Here is a 25,016-nt window from a genome sequence, read left to right as displayed (position 1 = left end):
TTGAATTTACAATTTCATTAATGTTTGACATTTTTGGAAATATTGTATTTGTCTTTGAGATAAGTTGTAACATGGAGCCACAAGTAACTCTAACACCAAAAGGTCCAACAGATTAACGATGCCCCGTGCATTCCTAAAATTTTTTCTTTTCATAAATATGTAAACAGATATAAAATGCTCTAGAGAAGATAATTAATTTCCTTTTAAATTATACTAGTTCAATTCAAGATAGCAAAAACTGAAAAGATGAAAACATTTACAGAAGAAAATTTCCTCTCTCTTTTACCTGTTATCTTGACAAAAGCACTCACAGGAAAAAATCTGGGCAGAGAATTGAAACACACATTAAATCCACATGGCATTTTTAATACTTTTACCATACCAATAGACACACCAAAATGTATCCCCATATTCTTCAATCAGACAGCATTTGAAAAAGTGTAATTTACATTCTTGGCTTTTTTTCTGTAAGACTCTTTAAAAATTATAAACCTGAATTTTTTTTCCTGGTTATGTCAGATAACTATTATTTCCCTGCCTGTGTGGCTAATCCCAATTTACCAAATCTTCCCAAAGCAATCTCTTTGTCTAAAGAATTTTGTGTTATACATAGCTAGAGAAATAGGGGAAAAAAGACAGTAAATCAACAAACATTCCAGCCTGGGCAACAGAGTGAGACCCCCATCTCTCTTAAAAAAACAAAATAAAGAAAGGAAGGAAGAAAAATACAATTGGAGGACTCATATCACCTGATATCCAGATTTACTATGAAGCTGGTATAGATAAGACAGCATGGTACTGGAGAAAGGATAAATCAATAGAATGGAACTGAGTACAGAAACAGACCCCAAAACACATTGTCATTTTTTTAATTTTTAATTTATTTTATTTTATTTTGTTTGTTTATTTATTTATTTTGAGACAGGGTTTCACTCTGTCACCCAGGCTGGAGTGCAGTGGCATGATCATAGCTCACTGCAGCCTACAATTCCCAGGCTCAAGCAATCTTCCTGCCAGTAGCTGTGGGACTACAGGTGCATACCACCACACCTAATTTTTTTACTTTTTGTGGGTCTTGCCATGTTGCCCAGGCTGGTCTCAAACTCCTGGCCTCAAGAAATCTTCCCACCTCAGCCTCCCAAAGTGTTGGGATTACAGGCATGACCCACCACACCTGGCTCTTTTTTTTTAATTCAACAAAGGTGCCAAGGTGATTCAGTGGGGGAAGAACAGAATTTTCAAAAAAGAACCTCAAGCCATGTAGAAGAAATTACTTCAAAATGGATCACAAATCTGAATGCAAAACCTAAAACTAAAATTTCTAGAAGAAAACATAGGAGATACATTTAGTAAGCTTAGGTTAGGCAAAGATTTCTCAGACGTGACACCAAAAACATGATTCATAACAGAAAAATTGAGAAATACAGTTCCATAAAAATGAAGAACTTCAGCTCTAAGAGACATATGGAAAAGTTATGTTAAGCTATGGAAAAGACAAGCCACAGATGGGGGATAAACAGTTACATATCTGACAAGGACATGTATTCAGGATATGCTACTTTTACTTTGAAAAAAACCTCAAAATTCATCACTATGAAAAATACCAGTTTTTAAAATTGCCAAAAGATTTGAACAGAAAGTTCACCAAATAAGATACTATATGAATGGCAAATAACATGAAAAAATGCTCAAAGCATACTAGAGGGTTGGAACTTTCAGTGCCTATCCCCAACCCTCCACCTCCAACCCTGAAAGCTGGAGTGGAGTTGAAGGTTGAGCCTAACAACAATGGCCAATGATTTATCAATTAGACCTGCATGGCTGTAAGATGAAGCTTCCATAAAAACCAAAAAGAGTGAGTTGACAGCTTCCAGATGGCTGGACACATAGAGGTTCCTGGAGGGTGGTGCACCCAGAGAAGGCATGGAAGCTCTTGTCCCTTTCTATATACCTTGCCCTATGCATCTCTTCCATCAGCCTGTTCCTCTGTATCCTTTGTAATGAACTAGTAAACATAAGTAAAGTGTCCCCTTAGTTCTGTGAGCCACTCCAGCAAACAGAACCCAAGGAGGAGGCTGCGGTAACCTCAGATTTATAGCTGGGTGGTCAGAAGTTCTGGAGGCCCTTGCCACTGTCATTTGAAGGAGGTATAGTCTTGTGGGACTAATCCCTCTATCTGTGGGATCGGCTGCTATCTCCAGGTAGACAGTGGCAGAATTGAATTGAATCAGAGAACAAACAGCTGGTGTCCTCTGCAGAACTGCTTGCTTGGTGTATGAGGAAAAATCCCCAGACATCTGGTTACAGAAAGGTTCTATATTGTGAGTATAGTAGGAGAAACTGAGATTGTTTTTACCTATATCCATACACTCTTCTAGGTATATAACAAGTAGAATAAGAACTTATGTTCACATGAAAAACTGTAGCAAATATTTATGGTCGTTTTATTCATAAATGCCAAAAACTGAAAACCATTCAAATGCCCCTCAACTGGGGAAGAATGAACAGGTGAAACATCCATACAATGGGCTACTTCTCAAAAATAAAAAGGAACCAGGGTGGTGAGATGGGTTGATATCAAAGGGACACAGGAAATTTGAGGGGTGATGGAACTGTCCTACATCTTGATCTGGTGGTGGCTACATTCCTGAACACATCTGTCAAAACCTGGAGGAATATTATTTACAAAATAATGATTATGTAAGTAAATTTTACTTACAATCTTTTACTGCTGTAATTTACATAAACTCATTTTACTCCTGGGCAAAGTCATCATGAATATGTTGATATCGGTCTCTTTGTATTTTTAGTGTTAAAAATGAGAACATGGTATAAAGCAAAAGGACTCCTACTCTAAACTTCTGTACAAAGAACATGATTTTTTTATCTAAAAGATAATGGTGTTTATTTGGTTAACCTCCATTCATAAATAATTGGAAGAAAAAATAAATTTTCCTCAATAGGGAATTCAGGCTAAAGTAGTTCTTCCCAAGAGCACAATATACTATTAGTTATATTATGTACTTCATATTAAATACTGTAAGTAATGTAAATGCAACAGAATATAAACATTTTATGGCTATATTTTTATTTAAATGCTGAAAATTATTTCGAAAAAACTACCCTAATTAAGTTTATATGATAATTCTCATATCTTCTTTTATATAAATTAACAAAGTTTAGGCACCAAATTAATAAAAAAACAGGGAAGTAGTAACATAAAAACAAGTCATATTATATTAAGCTCTTATGTAAGGAAGGTATACTAAAGCTTACAAAAAATAGAAAATTATGAATTATCTTATATGTTAAGCAAAATTTAAACTATAAGTCAGTAGAGGTATCTGTAAAAGTATAAATTTGTTTGGATTTCATACATTTAGATTTCCTAAGTCTTAACATACTGTACTAAAGATTTGAGAGCAGTCAATGACTTACCAAGAGAAATAATCTGTAAGTAAACAACTGTGATCAAGGATTAACCACTCTAGTAAATGCTATCAATTTAGGCTATGAATTTAAGGATAATGCATTAATTTGCTGATCTTTTTAATTTACTGTCAATAGCAAATTAAGTTGTCAAAAAGAATATAAATCAGACTATCTTTATTTCTTAATACTCCATGTGCAGAAATTTCAGAAATGCAAGAGCAATGTATGTTTCAAAGACTCTCTAAAATTCCAAAATAAGTTAAATCTACAAAGGCACATTTGGAATATAATAACAGATATTTGGTCAACATTAACTGGCCAACAGTTCTTGACTGTGTTATGTCTCAAGGATCAGGCTAGAAACCAGGAATACTCTCAGAAAGCTAACACACACATGCGAAAACCACTGTGAGGCAAAAAGTACTTTGAATACTTAACAGAACAGCTAATAAACATAAAATGTCTTATATTGTAAGATAACAATAAAATAATTTATAGTCAAGGGTGCTTTTCTATCCAGAAAACACTATTTCTTATTTTATTCTACGTGCCAAGGTTTGAACCAAGTATTACATATAAATGGAGAGATGAGACCACTCACCACAACACTATGAAACAGAGGAAAGGACATTTGGCATTCACTTTAGGCCACCTGGCATTGGGCTTCTTCCTTATCATTGGAAATTGCCTACTACCTGTATTGTTGTACCCCTAATGGAAGCTAAAAATAATGGCTCACTTTTCCAGCCTCTCCTATAGTGTAGACAAGGATATATATCCTAAACCCCACTAGATGCTCCAGGTGCACATCTTTGATGCTGGATCCAGGGACACAAAAGAGAGTGAATGGAGAGATCTTTCTGTCAGCACTAGCAATAGAGGATGCAAAATCAAGTTTCCAGTGCTGAAGTCGCAGAGGTGCCATAGCATCTAGGGGTTGGTGGTAGACAGCAGCAGTTTTCTCATTGAACCAGTTCTGCAGTGCTGATCCTAAAACTGCCAAATAGTTGTATGAGCGAACAATGTTCCTTTAATCAACTCCTTTTCTCAGTTTGTAACTAAATCTCTAACCAATAGAGACTATTTATTCTAATCTCCATTTTATAAATGAGAAAACTAACACGTGAAAACTCTTAAGAAACTTATCCACGGTCACAAAACTAGTAAGTCCAAGAATGTAGTCAATCTTAGCTACAGTCAGTAGCCCAAAAGGATCAAGTATATTCTGTACCTATTTTTATAAATAATAAAGATATTAATTATTTCAGTAATTGAATGCACGGGGAAGTAACTTATTTTCATACCTATGGTGACTAGAACTTCTCAGATATTCATAAAAATATATTGAGTTGACCTGAGTATGTGAACATACATTTCAATTTCATTGAAATTAGCTTCAATCTAAAATCTCCTTATATCCAGTTAAGAGAATGAGTGGTACAGATGGGACTGAAATCCAAATTTTCTGACTAACACCATGCTCTTTCCACTACATCATACTTCTTCATAGGGTTAGCGTTATACAAATCCACTCACTTGTCTCTTATCCTTAGCACTGGCTATAATTAATGGCAACCTTCAACAATGAAGTTAAATTTCCCTTTGGTTCCAAAATTTGGACCTAAAATTATTGTTTTTTAAACATCTGCAAGTAACTTTTTCAAAGGCTACACCTAATTGAAATTGGTTCTGCAATCTAACTATACAACTCCATGACAAAGTCAAACAATACCACATTTTAGGTTTTTTACACTAATCTCTCTCTCTCTCTCTCACACACACATACACACGCGCACACACACGATCAAGGGAGTATCTTGGGAGGGGGACAGCAGAGTAGTTAGTCTAAGTCTCTATAAATGAGATAAGATGCTTTTACCACTTAATTCTCTGCCTCCCTTTCAAAGTAGACTAAGAAGAAAAAGCAACTGCCAAAATGTCTATAAGGAGGCCTGCAGGTGCTGGGCTCTATCTATGAAACCTACAATCTCTCCACGTTATACCATTTCCATCTCAAAAAAAAAAAAAAAGTTTTTCTAAGTCTTTTGATTTTTCAAGTTTCAACTTAAATGCTTACTAATTCCTTCAGAATATAAAACAGCAATAAGACTATCTCTACAGACTATATTTATAAATCTAATTATGTACAACTGAAGAATTTTTCAAAAATTGTTGGTCTCAGAAGGGAAAGAACCAAGAGATTTAAAATGTGTGTACAATAAATGAGTGGCAAGAGTCAACCAAAACAAAGAATTTCTAAATCAAAGTATTCTCCTGCTGTTATTGTTTATATTATAGCAAGATTAAGAAAGAAAAATTATACTAAGTACTACCACAGCTGCCTATTTACAAAGAAAAACTATTTTGGCACTAACATTATCTCACTTAAATTGTTAAAAGCTATAATCAGAATTTGTTTAAATTGCTGTTATTCAACCTTTTTAATATAGCAATCCTCATAATCAAATATTTAAGCTGCAAAAATACTATTAATATATAAATGTTTTTTTAAACAGAAAAGATAGTGTTTTATAAAGGAAAATTTTAAATCGCAGTAATTACTGCTTAGTGCCCAAATAATTTTTCAAAATCCTCACAAACTGTAATATAACTTCTTTCAACTTCGCAAAACATGGCTCCTTGCAGAATTAATAAGCTTCTTTGAAAGAAAAACCATATAAAAGGTTCAGGAGGAAGAAAGTCAATATGGCAAAATATCAAAGCAGCATATACTTCAATGATTTTGTGTTTCCCAGCAGAGATCTTGGAAAGATATCCCTTCCAATTCCACAAACGAAACTGACATACTTTACTTGAAGGGGAAAAATGGAGGGATGGAAAACGGAATAGGGTAGGGAGGAGCATAAAGATTATGAAACCTTGAAGAAATTCAAGCTCCTGCTTTTAGAATTCAGGTCACCCTGCCTTACACAGTTTAAAAGTAGAATTACTTTCAAAGAATACATATTTCCTCTGAGCTATGATACATATTTCCTTTTAATGTATCATATTGCAGCAACAGCTGAAATGAACGTCTAGACATCAAAAACACTTCTTACTCCCACCTACTGGTTTTTTACCTCAGGCATCAAAACTAATGAAACCTATTATCCAGAACATTGAGTTCAGCAACCACATTGGCCATGGCAAATATTGGAGGGGGGAGGGGCACTTTCAGAGATGGCACTCCTTATTCAGCCATTAAAATTACTGAAAATCAAATCTTGCTCCAAACTCCAAAAATACAAACAGATTAAAGCAAGGCACACGAAACAGGAGATTGTTTCCCAGTTAGATTTCAGTGACAAACTGCTAAAGATAACATGGCTCTGAATCAAGGGTTTATCATTTGTCCACTGCCTTTGTTTTCAACCTCCATCTTCAACATATATAAAACACACTATTGTAGTTGGAAAAAAAATATTCACATTATTAAGCCTACTTCATAAAAATTATACTAATGCAGATATTATAGTAAGAAAGCATTTAACAATTTAATTTTATGGACTGCATCAAATGAAATAAAACTTTAAAGATAAATATATACATATAAGATTTTAAAGTATCTGCTTTCTTAAAACTTGACTTACCAGAAACTGAAGGAAGTAGCATAATGTTACATTAATTCTGAAACATAGCATTACACCCCCAAAAATCCAATTATATACAACACTACTGATTGATCACAGTTACGCTGCCATCAACTGCTTTGTAAAATCTATATTTGGAGTCATTAATAACTAAATGGATTTATTACTTATATCAATTGAGGTCTGATTATTTGAATTGCTTGTGGGTGTAGAATATTTGGTTTCATTTAACAAATCTATGTTGGAAATAGATTTTTAACCTTCCCAATGTCAATTCATCAATCAAATAAGAATAAGGGATAGGAGATATACATCAAAATGCTCCATATGTTTTGACCTATTTGCTACTTTAAATGATTGCAAATATTGATAATATTTGACAGAGAGAAGCACAATTGTGATTCAAAATTTTAACAGTATAATGTCTTCCTAAGAAATCCGTAACAGCATGGGTTCTCTGCCAGTTGCAGGATAACCAGAATTTTAATGATGGTTTCTATACAGCATTGTAGCAGTTGAGACATGACCCAAGTTAGCATTTCAATGGATCGCAGGAATCAATGTAAAGCCAGTAAACTTTAAATTGAAGACCAAAAACTAAATTTCTAGATAAATTGTACAAGGCGTTCAAAAGACAATTGCTACAGAAAACAGGCTGCAATGTTACTTTAATCTGCCCATTGAAAAAGAAATCTTGCACGATGTCTGTTATTGACTTCTAAAAACCAAATTTGCCCCATTTGCTACTCTTTTCAAAGATGTTTAAATAAGTAGTACTGTTTTACTCTTTAAAACTATTAATATGCTCGTAATTAATATGCTCTAAATGCATAAAAAATAAGGGTCTCAAAAGACAATCATCAAAATTAACAGTTATCTTTGACTGCTGGAGTAATAATTATTTTCTTCTTTGCCTCTTTGTGTATTTTCCAGACTTTCTTCAATGAACATGCACTACTTTTATAAGCATACATCATATTTGAAAGAAAACTTTAAGGCAACTATTTATCAAACAAGGAAAAATTACAAGGAAGATCAACATTTTTAAAACAAGAATCATCACATGATACAATGAAATTGTGAAGGAAAACCAGACATGTGATTCAGTTAGAGCATTTACATTTAAATCCATCGATGCTACAAATAAACATTTTATAAACTTTCTCTAGGACAATGATTTTAATAAAGATGACTCAACTATTGATTTCAACATTGGCACAATCAAGCAGTAAAAATTTAAAATAGCTCCTTCCACTCTTCAGATACAACCTGATTTGAAACAAACACACAAACACACATACCAGCTTGCTACTAAAATTCTGACAGGGCAAGTCCCCAAATTGCCTTTTACACTAAAGCTCAAACAGTTGTCTGTCACTGCTATTACTGTGAGTAATCCTTGCAGCTGTAACTGTTTGAAATGCAGCTGTCTCGTTGGCATTCTCTCCCCACCCCCACTCATCCAGCATTTCTGTTCCTGCTACAATAATCTTAAAGAGCATTTTACAGGAGGCTTAGCCCTGGCTGAGGGCACTCTACGGCGTGACCGAGAGAACATGGAAACACGATTCATTAGACACGCCTGGAGTGATAACAATGGTGCTGCTTCTTACTGCCTTTCATTCCGTACATCAGGCTGAGACTAATGCATTCTCGTTACACAACAAGCACATTTATAGACAGGAAAAAACTGTAATCACCTTTGATTAAGAGACAGCATATTTTTCCTATATGAGCCGCCAGCCATACTGACATAGTAATTATTTTTTAACTGACAGGTTAAAACAGCAAATGTAGCAAAAATAACATCTGCTGAGAGAGAGAGAAGGAAAGGGAGAGGGAGAGGGAGAGGAAGGGGGAGAGAGAGAGAGAGAGAGAGAGAGAAGGACAGAGAGGGGGGGAGGAGGGAGGGAAGGAGGGAGTAGCTGACTACTATGAAGATTTGGCGCACAAAGGTTTCTTTAGACAACGTCCAGTGCCATCTCCTTGAAACCTGATGGGTACCTCAGCTTGTATTTCAGTTGGACAATCTATGGCAAATAGAAGAGATCCTTATTAAAGCCAATACATTTATATATCCAATTCCTTAGAAGCAAAAATTACATAATTTTCTGTCATTTTAACTAATTGTTATTGACCTACCTTCTTTTCCAGTTTTTTCACCACAGAACTTCAAAATTCTACAGTAATATTAATCCTCTACCCTTTTTCCATCATCTTACTTTTTCTACAAAATAACTTGTTTTCCTTTATATAAAATGTTACTCCAAGACAGAAAAAGTGCTTTCTAACAGTTTTGAAAAATGTAATTTTGATTAAAAACAGTAATGTAGAATAATTATGTCAGTCTTATCATTTCATTCAATGCCCATCAATCACTGCACCTGGTGAAGGTCTGAACTGTAAACATAAAAGCCCTAATTTAAATTAGAAAAAAGTCATCAGCCACATAATACTGACAACATGCAAAGTCAATTTTCTTATGGAATTTTAAGAGGTGAATCACCTCTCCACATTGCAGTCTTTTGTTGGTTTATGTATGTGTGTTGCTGGGTTGTGGTTTATGGACAGTTGACAGGAAAAAAGTATATCCCAGGAATTAAATGATTACAGTTAAGCCAAAATATTAAAAAGTATTTTTTCAAGGTTAGCAGATTCTGTGTAATTAAGCAATTAAAAAAAATGGTTAGTCTCTTTTTTAGGCTTTCTATAACACTACTGTATTTTACATTAAAAATGTGCTACAAAACAAAACAATTTGCACATACAAAAATTTGTTACAACAGAAAACAAATAAAAATAAGCAAATAATAGAAAAAGTTAAGTCTGGTTCACAAAACTTTGAAATCTAAAATAGCTTTTTCAAAAATGGTTATGCAGCCAGGTACAGTAACACAACACATGCTGTCCCAGATACTCAGGAGGTGGGGTTCAAGGCCACCCTGGGCAAGATACCCAGATGCCATCTCAAAAAAATAAAAATAATTTTTTTTAAAAAAGGGCTATGTAGAACAAACAAATTTCTGTAAAACAGCAAAATACTTGAGCAATTCTGAACTGTTAGATTTTAGAATTTTCTGACCTGTGCTACCACAGCAAGTTAGAAACCACTGAACTGTAATATGCATTTAAACACAGTATGTTTTAAATGTAAGTCTAACGTGTGTGTCACACTTTATTAGAATTACACAAGTTTAAAATTTTTATCATGTAGAATCAAATAACGAGTCTTATTACAAAGCATAGCATCTACATAATTTCTACTCTAAGTGGCCAACCCAAATCTTATTTTGGTCTTTTTGTACAGTGTAAAAAATCATGACTTCTTCCAAACTAATCAAATTATTTGTATACACTTTCCCTGCCCTGTCTTTTGTCTGGAAAAGACAAAACTAATAATTTATTTTAAAAAATTCAGTTTAAATGTATTCTTAGTAATCAGAACATTTTATTTTAATAGATGAATACTTAGCTTCCATATGAATTTCCATTACATTAATCTCACTCTTAACAGAATCACAAATTATTATTCTTCACTTTCAAAAGCCAGAATGTATAATTCTCCCATCACATCTTCAAAATTAAGTTATGATTTTTAATGCAACAACAGCCTATTGGAAAGCAATGAAAGTTTCTCAAAACCTTAAATTGAAACATATCCAGGAAAAAGTTGTCTTCATCCAAAACTTAATAAGCTAAGAAGTTTCCAACTCATAAGCAAAAATTTATAAATGACCTAAATATTCCAATACTGCCAACATTTTTACTTCATGTAGGTGTTTCAACACTACAAGATTCCTTTGCATTAACGATTCAATATGAAAACTCCAAGTACTTTACAAAATGAAGATCAGTTATTTACACAGTGGTGTGAATGAGTTCAATCCTATGTTCTTTCTAAAATTGGCTAGAATGGCATTTTGGTTGGAGGGTGAGGTGACCCAGTTATTTTGGACAGGGCACAGTCTGGGGCAGTACAAGCCTGAGGAGCTTCAATACCACAGTGGGCAGTGAGTGGTTTTTTCCTCTGTGGTCCATGGAGTACTAGAGTCCAAGGGCCTCAGCAAGTCCTTCTGGCCCTTTCCATCACCACATCTCAACATGTACAGCTGCAGTTTTATCTGGTTATAGTTTTACCCCTGGGTGATGCTAACACTTCACTGGCTCTGCTGCTTCTTTTGTAGTTGTATCTACTTTCTTTGAGATTCTTTCCAGCTCTCAAATCGAATGATTCTAGCACGATGTACTAAAACGTGGGAAAGCCTTCCAAGATAGAGGCTGAGGATTATAAATGTTTATGGAGTCAAGTCCTAGCCAGTCCACTCCTTCTCATCACAAAACCCAGAACCAAATGAACACTAAAATTAAGCACTAAGGGCTAAATCAGCTTATCATAAGCTAGCCTTAGAGTCTACCGTTTAGAGTAAGTTTTTCACAGGGGAAAAAAAAAAGGCATTTTAAATTACCTTTTGAAACATGGGGTATTAATACTTACTTTGTCAACTGTTGCTTGGCCACCATATTAATTCTTCTTTCCATAGTTTAAAAACCAGTTATTATAAAGTATAACAATCAAAAGTTACTTTAATTAGCATTTACCACTTAAGGGGAAAGGAGAGTGTTTTGATAATGATGGAGGACTCGGGAAGCTTTTGGGTTGCCTGTAATATTTTTTGGGAATTTCATTAGATGTTTGTTATATAATAATTCATTTATTTTATATGCAATTTTCTATTTGTTATAACAATTCAAAAAATATTGTTTTCAACTGTACTTCAAAAACAAAAAATGTATATTGAATAATATGAGGTTAAAAGTTCAACTGTACACATACTATGATCACAACTTTTAAAATGTATGTTTAAATGTCTATAATGGAATAAAAAATTGTAATTACTATAAATTTATACCCAAACTTTTTATATCAAATTTTAAATATAAGTACCTGTATGTAGTCCTTAAAAACAACAAATACTCTATATTTTCAAATATTCAAAGGCAATATTACCCATTCAGAATGACTTAGCAATTCAAATAATGAAGTCTAAAAAAATAGCCTAAAGAAGAAATGCAGTAAACATGAAACAGATGTTGTTTAGACAGAAGATATACTAACACTCTGTAAAGTATAGATATTGTTGTTCAGTTTCTTTTACGATCCACCTTAATCAACAAGGAAAGCTTTTTAAACTAGTTTTCCTGCTTTCACTCACTCTCCATGAGAATCAAAGTGACTTTCTCAAACCTTAAATCACATCACGGCATCCTTCTGCTTAAAAACCTACTCTGATGGCTTCACATGGCATCAATAATCTATATAAGCTTCTTACCATGGTCTACAAAGTTCTACCTGATTTTGCCTCTATCTACTTCTTCCATCTCCCACTCTTTACCAGTTTCAACAACACGGACCTGTCTGTCTCCAACAAAGTGAGCTCAGGGCCTCTGCCATTCCTATTCCTGTGTCTAGCTGGCTCATTCTCAGCTCAGGTTCCTCCAAGAGACTTTCCCTACCTAACCCCCTTATCTACAGTAGTAGCCCCTTCCCAGTCACTCACTTGCTCATCAATTGCTTTGTAGCACACAACTATATGAAATTATTCATTTATTTATTACTTTTCACACACAAAGAAGCATATAAGCACTACACGTAGTACAAGGGCAATGTCAACCCTTGTGTGCTTACTACACTGCACAGAATCTCCCACAAAGAAAAACACTGTGACCCTGAGATAACATCCAAAGTGGAGCAAAATTCAACCTACCACCAAAAGACAGTTTAATATTACTCAGCTTTTGAGACAAAGCAGCAAGTTATAAATGATTCTAAGGATTTTTATACTACACAAAATAGCAAAACAAACACTTTTATAAAAGGCTTATTTTTTTCTACTATTGATTTAAGGATCTTATTCGAATGCTTGATAATTAGCAAGATTAGAATGACTACTGTAAATTATTCTTAAGGGGGAAAAAACACAAAACTATCAAAATACAAGAAGGACAAGAAACTATCAAAATTTCAAGCAGTTACTGTCATAAAGTGAGTCTAAGAGTTTAGGGTGTCACAAAAATCAAACAATGTTAAGTTATAAAACTTCTATCCCAATAAGAAACATTTAGAAACAGAATTATTAACTCTTTATCCTCTTTCCCATGCACAACTGATTCTACTTATCAACTCTGTAGGCTATTATTATTGATGAGGACTCTGGATCACTATAAATTCACAATGTCTATCAGTCATGTTCATATTTGAAATAAAATAAAGTTACATAATTATAGAGTGATATTAAATTATTAAACTCATATTATATATTGATATAACTGCACGTAAACAAGAATAGGGAATATGTGTTACTTGTTCCATTCTGTTAGGCACAGTGAGCCAAAAGGTCCTATGTATCTGACATAAACCACATCTACAAAGGTCTAAGAACCTTTTATTTTCCCTTGGGTGGTAAGAGTGGACACAGTGCAAAAATATTTTGTGGAAAAATACTGCAGAAGCATTTCTTTGGAAGTTTCAGTAATTTTATGAAATTTTCTTCCTGGAAAAATCAACTTCAAAATAATTATTCTCAAATATCTCTGGCTTATTTATATATGCCAATGTTTTTTGCAATTCTCAACAATTTATAAAAGTAAATTTACTGTTTTTAATCAAGTATAACTTAAGACATGTGAATCATCTGTAAATTCTCAATTTAACATAAAATATCGAAAGGATTTATTTTATCTATTTGAAGATAACCCAAATATTATACTGAGACAGATGACTGAAGTCTCATTTTCAGCAAAGCTACTTAAAAATGAAGGTGAAGAGAGAAGAAACTGAAATACAATGGTTCTTTTAAATAGACTAGACAACTATTCACTATTCATATTCATTTTGTATCCTTCAGTCTAGAAAAAGCAAGGCCCTTTTTAACTTTCAATTAGTCATACACTGTCCTGTTTAATTTTTTCTCTAACCATTTTGCCCTTTTGGAGGTGAACTTAAATTAAATCAAAGACACATAATACACAGACAGTAATTTGGAAGTGGACTTTTGCCTACCCAAACCAGACATTATGCCTTGCCAAGGGAGAAACTTGTATAAATAAGACTATTCACAAGATAGAAATGATCAGCACATACCCACTTACCTCCAGGGTAGTCACCAAAACTTCAAAGTGCCCTTAAGCACAGCATCAATGCTTTTGTCTAAAAGACCTCAGAGACTCTATAAGAGGCCCTGGTATCATAAACATTTATGACTTTCCAGGAAACCAACAGGTTTCTTAAACTCACAAGAAACTGCCTAAACATTTCTTATTAACTATGAAAATCATTCTCCTTCTTTGAAAGTTATCATACTTGTATAAATTTAAGGAAAAAAAAAATCTGGGCCACACTGGAATAACATAAAAATGTTTTATACTTGCTTTACTTTAGTTCAGGTTAAGAAAAACTATTTTAAAAATAAAACTCTCCAGATTGTGCAGTTTCAATTTTGCACTGCTCATTTTCTATGACAATCTGACCAAGAATTCCCCACCACCACCGTGAGTAGGAAGGGGGGAAATGATACCGTGAAACCTTATTCTCAGAAAAATAAATATCTTTGGTAACATGTCTAGTTTTTCTGAAAATATTAATGAAAAGGTAACAATATCATAAACTGAAAGGCTGTTTTAGAAATGAGCAAGTCAAACTTGTCAAAAGGCCAGAAAGGACTTTCTGGAAAGAATGATAAGCATCTTGGAATCTCACTACTCTCACACACTGTGCTCCAATCTGCAGCCTTTTCCCTCTGAGCCAATGCACTTGATGGGTGTGATAACAGATGGATCATTGTATCTGCCAACTTCCTGTGATGTACTGTATGGGGACTGATAATTTAGTGACTACAGAAGTCCTAAAACAGACAATGCAAGCAATACTGGCATTCAATAAGTAGCTGCATGCAGTCCTTTGACAGTCTGTAGGTGTTGAATATATATGGATTATTGTACAATATAAGCTCTCTGCAAGTATCTAAGCCACTTAAAAAAAAAACTTTAAAACGGGCAAGCTAAGAACTAGAAAAATAAACAGGAAAGAACAAGTATATCTTATATTCAAAGTGGTATTTTTCACTTAAATACACATGAAAAATATATATTGCTCAAAGGTCTCACTGGAGTTTCACAGACAGATTAACTAGGAAAGCACATGTGCGTAAGAAAAAGTATCCATTGTGGCCCTGGTTTTCAAGTTTCACAATGTGAACAACACTGACATTTAGGGTCAAATAATTCTTTATTGTAGAGCGCTGTCTTGTGCATTATACAGTATTTAGCAGCATCCCTGGACTCTACCTATTAGATGCCAATAGCAAGCAGCCTACCTGCAAGTTCTAACAACCAAAAAATGTCTCCCGACATTGCCAAATGCCCCCTGTGGGAGGCGAAATCACCCTGGTTGCAAATCACTGAGAAGAGTGTCTAAAGTTCCATTGTTTCTTAATGGGTTTTTTTTCCCTTTTTTTGGGGGGGGGGGGGGGGGTGGTGATTATAAGGAAAGGGGAATGTTTATTTATGGAAATCATACACAAAATAACCAAATATAATCTGTACTGTATGTATCAACTAAGCACATATTACCAAAAAGAGGAAAGGCTATGTAAAGATCTGGTGGGTGAATTGTTCACCAGGTTACACCGGGAATTAGAAAGGCAACTCCATTAACTAGCAAGTGTGCTTACCTTCTTGAATGCTTACATTCTTGTATGCTTACCTCTCTTTGCAAAACAGAAAAAAATTCATAGGTCTGACACAACACTATGTACAATTGATACTGATGGTACTTTCTTCACAAATCCTCATCAGATAAACTCTGCATTATGCTGGGTACCAATTTACAGAACTGTCAGATTTAACAGATGGTTAGAAATGAAACTTCTCTAGGTTTTAGGTTCTGGTTAAAAAAATCTTCACATTTATGCATATACATATATTTGTATGTGCATGTATACATTAAAAATCGCAATGCAATCAATTTTTGGAAATATCAGTACCAAATTAAATACTGCTGTATTATTTAACTGGCATAACTCAGGATCCTGCCAAATTTACTCAAGTTATTGGGGAGAGGATTAGTTTGTCATTTTTTTCAGTAACTCTGCTGTAATGCTATTCTCTAAGTCTAGAGCAGCACAAAATCTCTTTAAAAATATTGTTTTAGGATACTATACAATATTAGCAGTTGGAATAAATGTCTTATAATCAGACTAAGTATTCTATTTGCACATGAAAATGTGGTTTCTCTCTCTTTTTTTTTTTTTTTTGGCAATTTCACTATTTGACAATCATAAACTACAAGGGTGGAAAAGAGGGAAAAACAGACTAATTGGGGGACTGAACTCAACATCACTTGCTGCATAGTTGTGATTCATTTGTTACGAAAAATTAAAACTAGAAGTTCTTGAAAACCATAAGTACATTTGATTTACTACTGATAATACAGGCCTAATGAGAAGAATGCCCCATAATTCGACAGACGGAACATGAGTGAAGGGGCACAATTCCCCCAACCAACAGAGGCCATTAGCACTACTGAACAAAAACCAGAACCAATTTCTGGCAGGCCCCACAGTTTGTTTTCTCCTCCTTCCTACATCTCTGGCTCTTTTTCACCACATGGGCAGCCTTTATTTTCAAATTTCCAAACTTCACCCACAAAACATAGCACTTTACCATGCAACCCTTCCTCTGTCGGTCAACATTGCCTAAAAGTCCACTACTGAGCTTTCTTCTTCTGCCTGTAGGACTCCTAAGATAAAGGCTCAATCTACGTAAGAGGAGAAATAGGAACTCCTAACCATCTGGGAACTCCGTATGCCTGAAGAAGAGCTACAGCCACTATGACTGTAGACCAGGCTGTACTTCAACTCCTGGCTCTGCTCAAAAACTCACCTTAACAGGCTCTGGGACCATGATAACTAATGAGGCATCTGGATAAGTAGACAGGCCCTTGAGGCCACAGTTCACCCAGTCTGACAAACTATATTTTCCAAAGATAGCTGCCACAACATATCCCATCTTACCTGCCTTTTCTTACAGTATGACATTGTCACTCTTCCTATCAAGTGGTAGAATCCATGTCACCTCCTCTGAATCTGAGTGGCTTTGTGTTACTGCCTCAACAAACAAAATATGGCTAAAGTGACACTATGTTAGTCTCCAAGGCCAAAGCTTAAGCAACTGACAGTCCCCACATTCTGACTCTTGGGAGGTTCATTTTTGGCATCCAACCACCATGCTGTGAGGAAACCTAGTCCACATGAAGAGGCCACCTGTGATTATTCTGGCCAAATGTCTCAGCTGACATCCCAGCCAACAGCCAGCATCAACCACCAGCTATGTGAGTAAAGACACCTCCAGAGGAGATCAGGCCCCAGCCATGTAGTCACTCTAGTCTTGGAGTCTTTCCAGCGGAGCCTTCAGACACCCTGGAGCACTAACTATTGGTCCCTGCTGTGTCTTGTCTGAAGTTCTGACCCACAGAGTTCTAATAAGATAACTGTTTTTGCTATAGAGTTTTGATATTAGATAACATACATCCAGTTTAACCACTGTCCTAGGCAGAGTAGATTTGGTAAGTCATTCACAAAAACAAAATGATTATAGTACTTCACATTAGTTTTGCAGTAACATAATCTGGATGATCATCATTGGGTGACAAATCATTAAGGTAGAAGTAGTATGCTGACAGTGGAACAACTAAATTTTAAAGGCACATGATTTGAGAAATATGATATAATAGGATAGTAGGATGGTCTCAGCTCTGGCACAAACTAGCTATGTGGCTTTTAATTCAGACATTTATTCATTCAGCAAGTACTTATTGATTGCCCATGACATGTTAGGGGCTGAAAATTCAGCAGTGAACAAAACAGGTTTTTCACAAAACTTTAAGAGTCAGATAATAATTTCATTTATATAAAATGATTTCAACCCACGTTAAATGCTCTGAAGACAAAAAAACATAACAGAAGGTCAATGGAGGTAGGATTTGTATGCTCCTTTACATAACATGATATAGAAGTTTTAAAACAAGAACCCAAATTCTTTGATACTCCTCTCATTGAGAGGTAGGGCATGTATCTCTTTGACTTGCAAACAGGATGACTTATGATTGTTCTAACCAAGGAGTAGGATAAAAATGACACCACATAGTCTCCTATGGTAGGTTAGAAAGACTATGCAGCTTCCATCTCGTTTACTGGAACACTCACTCTGGAAGTTCTTTTGTATTATGTCTGGCTACCCCAAGGCCATTATGCTGAAAGGAAGCCCAGAGGCTACATGCAGGAACTCCACTCAACAATCCTAGCTCATCCCAGCCCTCACGAGTCAGACATGTGAGTGAAAAGGCCTCCAGATTTTAGCACCGAGCCATTCAACTGTCATAGCTTTCCCAGCCAAAGGCTTAGGCATAGCGCAGAGAAAAACCATATCTACTATGCCCTTTCCAGATTCTTGACTTAAACAACTTGTTAACATAATAAAATGCTTGTCATTTTATAGCACCCAAGTGTGGGGTGGTTTGCTGCACAGCCATGGATAACTGGAACATGTGGTAAGGAAAAGACCACTAGAAGGAAGTAGCATTTGTTCTGAGACCTAATGCTATCAAAGAGCCAGGCTCATGAGGATGTGAGGGAAAAGGTACCCAAAAAAGGAGAAGATCAAGTACAAGTTCCTAAAGCAGGAAGGAACGTGTTAGTATGAGATAAGTCAATTAGATGCACAAAGGCTAGATAATGGAGAGTTTTGTAAGCCTTGGTGAGTTATTTAGAAATTACATTCAGTATATGAAGAAGCCATTGTAGTCCTGTAAGTAGGGCAGTTTTTCAAAGATCCCTCTGGCTGCTGTGTTTTTCTTGATGTTGAATGGAGAAACTGAAATAAATGCTATGGTTCCTTTAGATTTACCATGCAAATAGTCAGAGTTTTTCAAATTGGGGCTCTAGAAAATCCCTACGCTCTCTATAACATATTTATCTTGTATTTCCACAAAATAATCTTTTAAAATTAATGCTTATTTGTGTTCATCAGGATGACCTCTTCATAACTGAATACACAATTTTAAAGCCTGTGTTTACATGAGTAGTTCCCACTCAAAGGGTAATGAGAAAAGAACACAATCTCTCTCACTCACACACATATATATATGCGAATGCTGCATTCACACCAAATGAGGGCCAAATGAAGCTACAATAAGCTGTGCTAAAGAAAGTTTTACAGCAGTTCAAACAGGAGGAAATGGTGGAAGAACTGAGTCATCATAGAACAGGCAAGTCAAAATTAAATCTGTCCTCTAAGCAGACAATACCAAATTCTTCCTATGAGCAGAAATCTACATTCAAGTACACATTGGGTGACACACTATATTCTTAATCTGTATTTTAATCAGTTATACAGTTTTGATTATATTTAACCTATAAAACTGCTTCAGTTTTATAATTACATAGTAGCTATAAGCATAATGATGTCCAAGTCTCTAAAGTCAAAATATAACAAAATGTTTTCACTAATAGTGAATATAAATTGGTGACATTCACATCATATAATACATGTTACATGCACCTTCATAAACATTTGAATTTGCTGAATAAACTTGAGATCCCAGCTGACCCATGCCAATTATATTAAGTTAATATAAACAGAGACAACTGAGGTGAATCATCAGCAAAAATTTAAAAACCAGAAGTAAGTTATTTTGAAATAATTCTATTTTAAGGAATAGTCTCTTCTTCCAATGTCGTCTTTACTTGGCTAAACCCTTTTCATTCTTCAAAATCTAATTCAAGCACCATTTCCCTGTATGAACATCTCAGGCCACTGCAGCCCAAACTCCTTTGAGCATTCCTACACACGCTGCTTGACACTGTTAGCTATTTTGTGCATATGTCTTGTCGCTAAGATAGATGATGATATGATAATGGAAGTGGTGGTGGTGGCATGCTGAAGATGAGGACAACAATGGCAGCAGCTATCAATTACTAAGTGATAATTTATGTTCCAATGACAAAATTCACTCTCCATAGTACTCTTAAGAGGTAGATAAATATAATCTCTACTTTACAGATAAGGAAATTGAGGTAACAGAAATTACACAATGTTCTCAAGTCCACAAAAGTAACAAATGAATGAGCTAGAACTGTCATGTTCTGGTGGTCTGTTTTGTAACAGTAGTATTAATCAAAGGGTAGGCCTTTGAAAACTCAAGGGATTTCAGAATTACAGGGGGATGTGAAAGCTAAGTAAAAATTCTTACGAATCCCAAATTACATTAAAATCACAGAGAGATGGGCTTGAGAATCTAACAAACTTCCCAAGTATATTTTTACATTCACTGAAGATTAAACAGGCTGTACCCAGTGCTATTTTGTCCCATCTAGATTATGGCATTTCTGAGAATATGGACAATTTATATAGTACTTCCTTGTGTAAATAATATAGTACTACACTTCTAAAACAGTAAGAGCTCAATGCATGCTGGTTATCATACCTTTATACTGACATAAATAAAAATAGACCATTATTTAAATCCTATATTTGTTAAAATCTCGAAGTCTAATTATACCACAAAATAAATTTTATAAAACATAGTCCCATTCTTTAGTATGCCTACATTTACCTACCTTACAAAAAAACTAATTTTTCTATGGTTTTCAAGGACTTTTTAAGTATAAGGATTTCTTGTTGTTAGGCACAGAGACTGGAGTACAGGACAGACAGAGAAGGATGGTAATAACATTGAAAGCTGTAAAGAAAGTGAAAGAACCAAAGACCTCTTGGGTGGTCCCTGGAATTCTTTCTCAAAGTTCTTTTCTGCAAGAGAAGCAGAGGCCAAACTGGAATGCTCACAAAGCCATAGCGTCTTTTTACTGGTTCCATCTAGCTCTAGAGTTTTATGATTCAGTGAGGTGGGTGGTGAGTTAAGCTGCTGTCTTCCCACAGACATTTGTTTGTGGCCATCAGGACAAATCTGGGGAAGCTCAATTAACACATGTCTGACCTTGGTCAAGTCATCACTCCTCAAAAAAACATCTGCAATATCATGACCTACCAGAAAATTCCAAGCAAAGTTTAGTTGCTGGCAATAAAAGGTGTGAATGCTTTATTCTGCAGCATTTTTTCATTTTCTTTTATTTTGTTTAACCAATGATTCTAAGCCACTGGAGTTCAAGGTATTTTAAGATAACTAAACTAAAATCTCTGAGTTGGGATGTTTTCTTTGGTATCTAAAAAGAAAGGAAATGTTTTCAAATCAAATCACCCTTAAATGCCTATTTGACTAGTAACTGATGAAATTTAGGGTGATTAACACATTTGGTTAATGAAGTTCCCACAAAATCTAACACAGTTGAGTCATATTTCTCGACTCTCTGAATTCACAATGATTGCCACCTTTGTTGCAACAAAAGAGACCGGGTTATAAATGAGACACTGAGCTTTTGTCAGAAAAACATAAATACAGTGATATGCCACGCCCTCACACTGCTAACCAAAGGCCCCTTGTACCAAGAATCATCATTGATCATGTTTCTCGAATTTTAACTATACCGACATTTCAAATGTAAACTTTATATAGTATCTTATATCTTACTGATTGCATAAAGTATAAGATAAATCAAGGTGATTCAATGATGATTGAGGAAAACTTGGTAGGTCTGCCAGTTAAACTCAGCAAGAAACAATGCATCATAATGCAGATTCATCTTTTTTCAAAGAAGGATATCACAATCTCTAAAAAAAATAAAATAAAAAAAATGTTACTTTGTAGAGGTCAGTATTATAAGCCCAACAAGGGGCCCTAGTTCATAAATGAAATATTGTGTCACCTAACGTCAAAGCTAAAATGTTTTGTTATACTTAAGATAAATGACTCTCCCACAGTTACCACAAAATGTTAATTTAAAAAATATTTCCCCAATCTGATTTTAAACTACTTAAGAGTAAACAGCATGTCTTTTACCCTTTATTTCATACAGTACCTAGCAAAAGGTAATATGCTTACTGAGTATGCGTTAAATATTTGCTAGATAAATAGATGGACGTCAACTACTCCAGTTTCCAAAGGCAGACAGGACCTTTAAAACAATTTTAAGTATATACTTTCTTTTTATAACTCACCTAGGGACAAAATTATCATGAAAAGGAAAATTTGCATAAAGTGAGCAAAAACATGCTCCCTACCCCTTCCCAGTATGACCCATTCTCATTATCCTGCTTTATTTTCCTCCAGAGCAGTTACCACCGTCTGACATACTAAATATTTGTGTGTGTTTACTGTCTATCTCCTCACCTCACCCCCATTAGAATGTAAGCTTAGTGAAGGCAAAGATTTGCTTGCTGGTTTCCAGGTTGTATCCCGTGCCCAGAACATTCCCTGGGGCACATTAAACATTCAATGAGTATCTGCTGAATCCATCTTCAGGATTCATTACCAGTGTTCCTGTTTCTTCTGGCAGTGTTTTTAGAGATCTAGTTGTAGAGTGACAAATGAGTAAGTTTTACAGAGGGAATATACATACACACACACACACATATACACAGATAGATGCATGTAAACAAAAGTTATTTCATCCCTCATGAAGTGCTGCTGTCTCAGAGGTGTAATACAACAGCTACCTGGGCATGTTTGAGAAGGCAAACCATCACATCCAAGTCTAGACACAAAAAGGACCCAGAATGGAAGACAATTACCAAAACTGGTCTAAAAGCAAAACCTTCAAGAAAAACTAGTCATCACTAAAATAAAATCCCTTCGGAGCAGAAATGAAAAACCATTTCAGCACTGACTTAGAAGCTATCACATTACTAACACTATGTCTTGCAACAACTGAAGGTATTTCAGAGAAGTTTTCAGGGAAGAGTTGTTCCTACTCTGCAGGGGAAAGTGGCTGAAATGCCACTACACTCACTGCATCTTAATCTAATTACTTTTTAAATGTTTGTCTGTTTTGTCAGACTATAAGTTCCTTGTCTACAGGGGCAGCTATGTCTGTCATCCTGTTTGTTTTCCTCAACTGCTAATTATTTCATTATTTCCTATGTGTTATTTTTTTCCAAATCTGTCCCCTGCCCATTAGAACATAATAATCATGAGAGCAGAGACACAACAGGCCTGAGCACAACAAATATGTGAACTGAATTCAACACAGAAATCAAGATGCCAACAAAATTAATCTTCAATCTACAACCTTATTTCAAGACAATTCATTCAGTTTCATATTAAATAACCATACTAGGAACCTAAGATGAAGGCAATTAAATAAGCTTCAATTAATCTGTTAGCATTCTGTATTCAAACCAATATTAAAGCTATGCATAACCAGTTATTATAATTACATAAATGAAGGGCTATAAACATTAGGTGGCAGCAACAGTACACTGTATTATAATCCTGAAACTGATTTTTTTCATATATAGAAACCTGACCTAGAAATAGGCTTACACAAATAGCTTCACACATAAAATATACAAAATGAACTGAAAATACCATGACAAAACATGCAAATAAAATTATCCCTTTGTATTCAGATTTTTCAAATTATTATTTCTATAAATAAAATAATTGAGCAGTATCAAAAAGTGTTGGCAATTTCCTATAAATTTATTCAATTTTTGCTTTATTCTTACTCTTTCACATTCTACATCCAAGCTGCCAGCTCTACCTTCAAAATGATAACTAGAACGTGACAGCTTCTCACCATCCTCACCACACACACACACACCCTCGTAGTCGCCACCCCCATCATTAACCTGGATCATCACAACAGCTCCTGCCTGCTCTCTCTGCATCTGTGCCGGCCCTCCCACCCCATCCCTAACCCAGTCTATTTTCCCTCCACGTGGTAGCTAGAGGGATCCTTTAAAATCGTTATACAGCTTACCTCATCCCTCTGCTCAGAACCCTGCCATGGTTTTCCAAATCAGAGAAAGGTTCACGGTGGTCTTCAGCACCCTTCATGAACACACTATCCCACTGCTTCACTCCCACTACTCTACCCCTTGCTCACGCCGGTCCAGCCATACTATACTAGTCCTGCATCAGATCACCTTCATCAGCTCCACCATTAGGTGTTCTCTGCATTTGCTGTTCTCTCTTCCTCACCTTAGATGCCACTCAATCAGTTAGACTTTCTCTCACCATCTCCCTATATAAAACAACAACCATGCTCCTTCACTGCTTCATTTTTCTCCACATCACTCATCAGCATCTGACATACTTTATTATTTCATGCATTTACTTTTTTTACTATCTTCTCCTACTAGCGCTTAAACTCCACAACAACCAAGATTTCAGTTTGTTTTCTTCATTGCTTTATTCCCAGATCCTTAAACGGTGAGTGGCAAATGGCAGCACTCAAATATTTGTGAGCAAATGATTCCTCTTATCAAATAAGTGCATAGCAACAGTCCTATAGCTGTTCCTTGCTCAAGACAAAAGACTAAATTAAAAGTTCAAGACTATTTTATTATTCATTTACTACTTTTTAAGTTCAAGTATGCACAATTCATATATGTGTGTATAAAAATAAAGTGACACTTTTATAACACATTGTAAAGTCAAATGTGTTAAAGTGACCATCATATGTTAGAATTATATTTTTTAAATAAAAACTATTCTTATTATTCAATGTCTTTGCCTATTAGAATTGCAAGCAACTAAGCTCTTCCTTATATTCAAATCAAACAGGTGAATTCAAAATTGCCTGTTGCATTTTATCTTATCTACTGACAAGCTTTGTAAGTTCAGACTGTGCTGGCTTCAGAAAGAGAAAGAATTACAGGTTTGCTCTCAGCCAAATGACTCTATAATCGGTGTTGATTACTTAATTCTGAACTACACCAGTAGCTAATCACTGATTATGAAATGCCCAGATTTAGTCTATTTTCTTTACTGTTTACATACTGTAGAATAAACATTTGGGCAAGAGATAGAGATACTAAAGG

At 35.1% G+C, this 25,016-nt stretch overlaps 1 protein-coding gene across 2 annotated transcripts in view; it reads right to left on the bottom strand.

The window, feature by feature from the left end:
* MED13L (mediator complex subunit 13L) overlaps window positions 1–25,016 on the bottom strand; it is a 264,709-nt gene that overhangs the window by 124,848 nt on the left and 114,845 nt on the right. Inside the window, exon 1 of one of the 2 annotated variants that reach the window (XM_045535051.1) lies at window positions 287–326. The exons of the other annotated variant lie outside the window; for it this stretch is intronic. The gene's annotated coding sequence lies outside the window, so the exon portion shown is untranslated. Of the gene's footprint in view, window positions 1–286; window positions 327–25,016 lie in introns of those variants that run through there. 2 annotated transcript variants of the gene reach the window in all.

Source organism: Lemur catta, chromosome 21 (assembly GCF_020740605.2).
Source record: "Lemur catta isolate mLemCat1 chromosome 21, mLemCat1.pri, whole genome shotgun sequence".
Classification (NCBI taxonomy): Eukaryota; Metazoa; Chordata; class Mammalia; order Primates; family Lemuridae; genus Lemur; species Lemur catta.
This window is presented reverse-complemented; position numbering and strand designations above follow the sequence as displayed.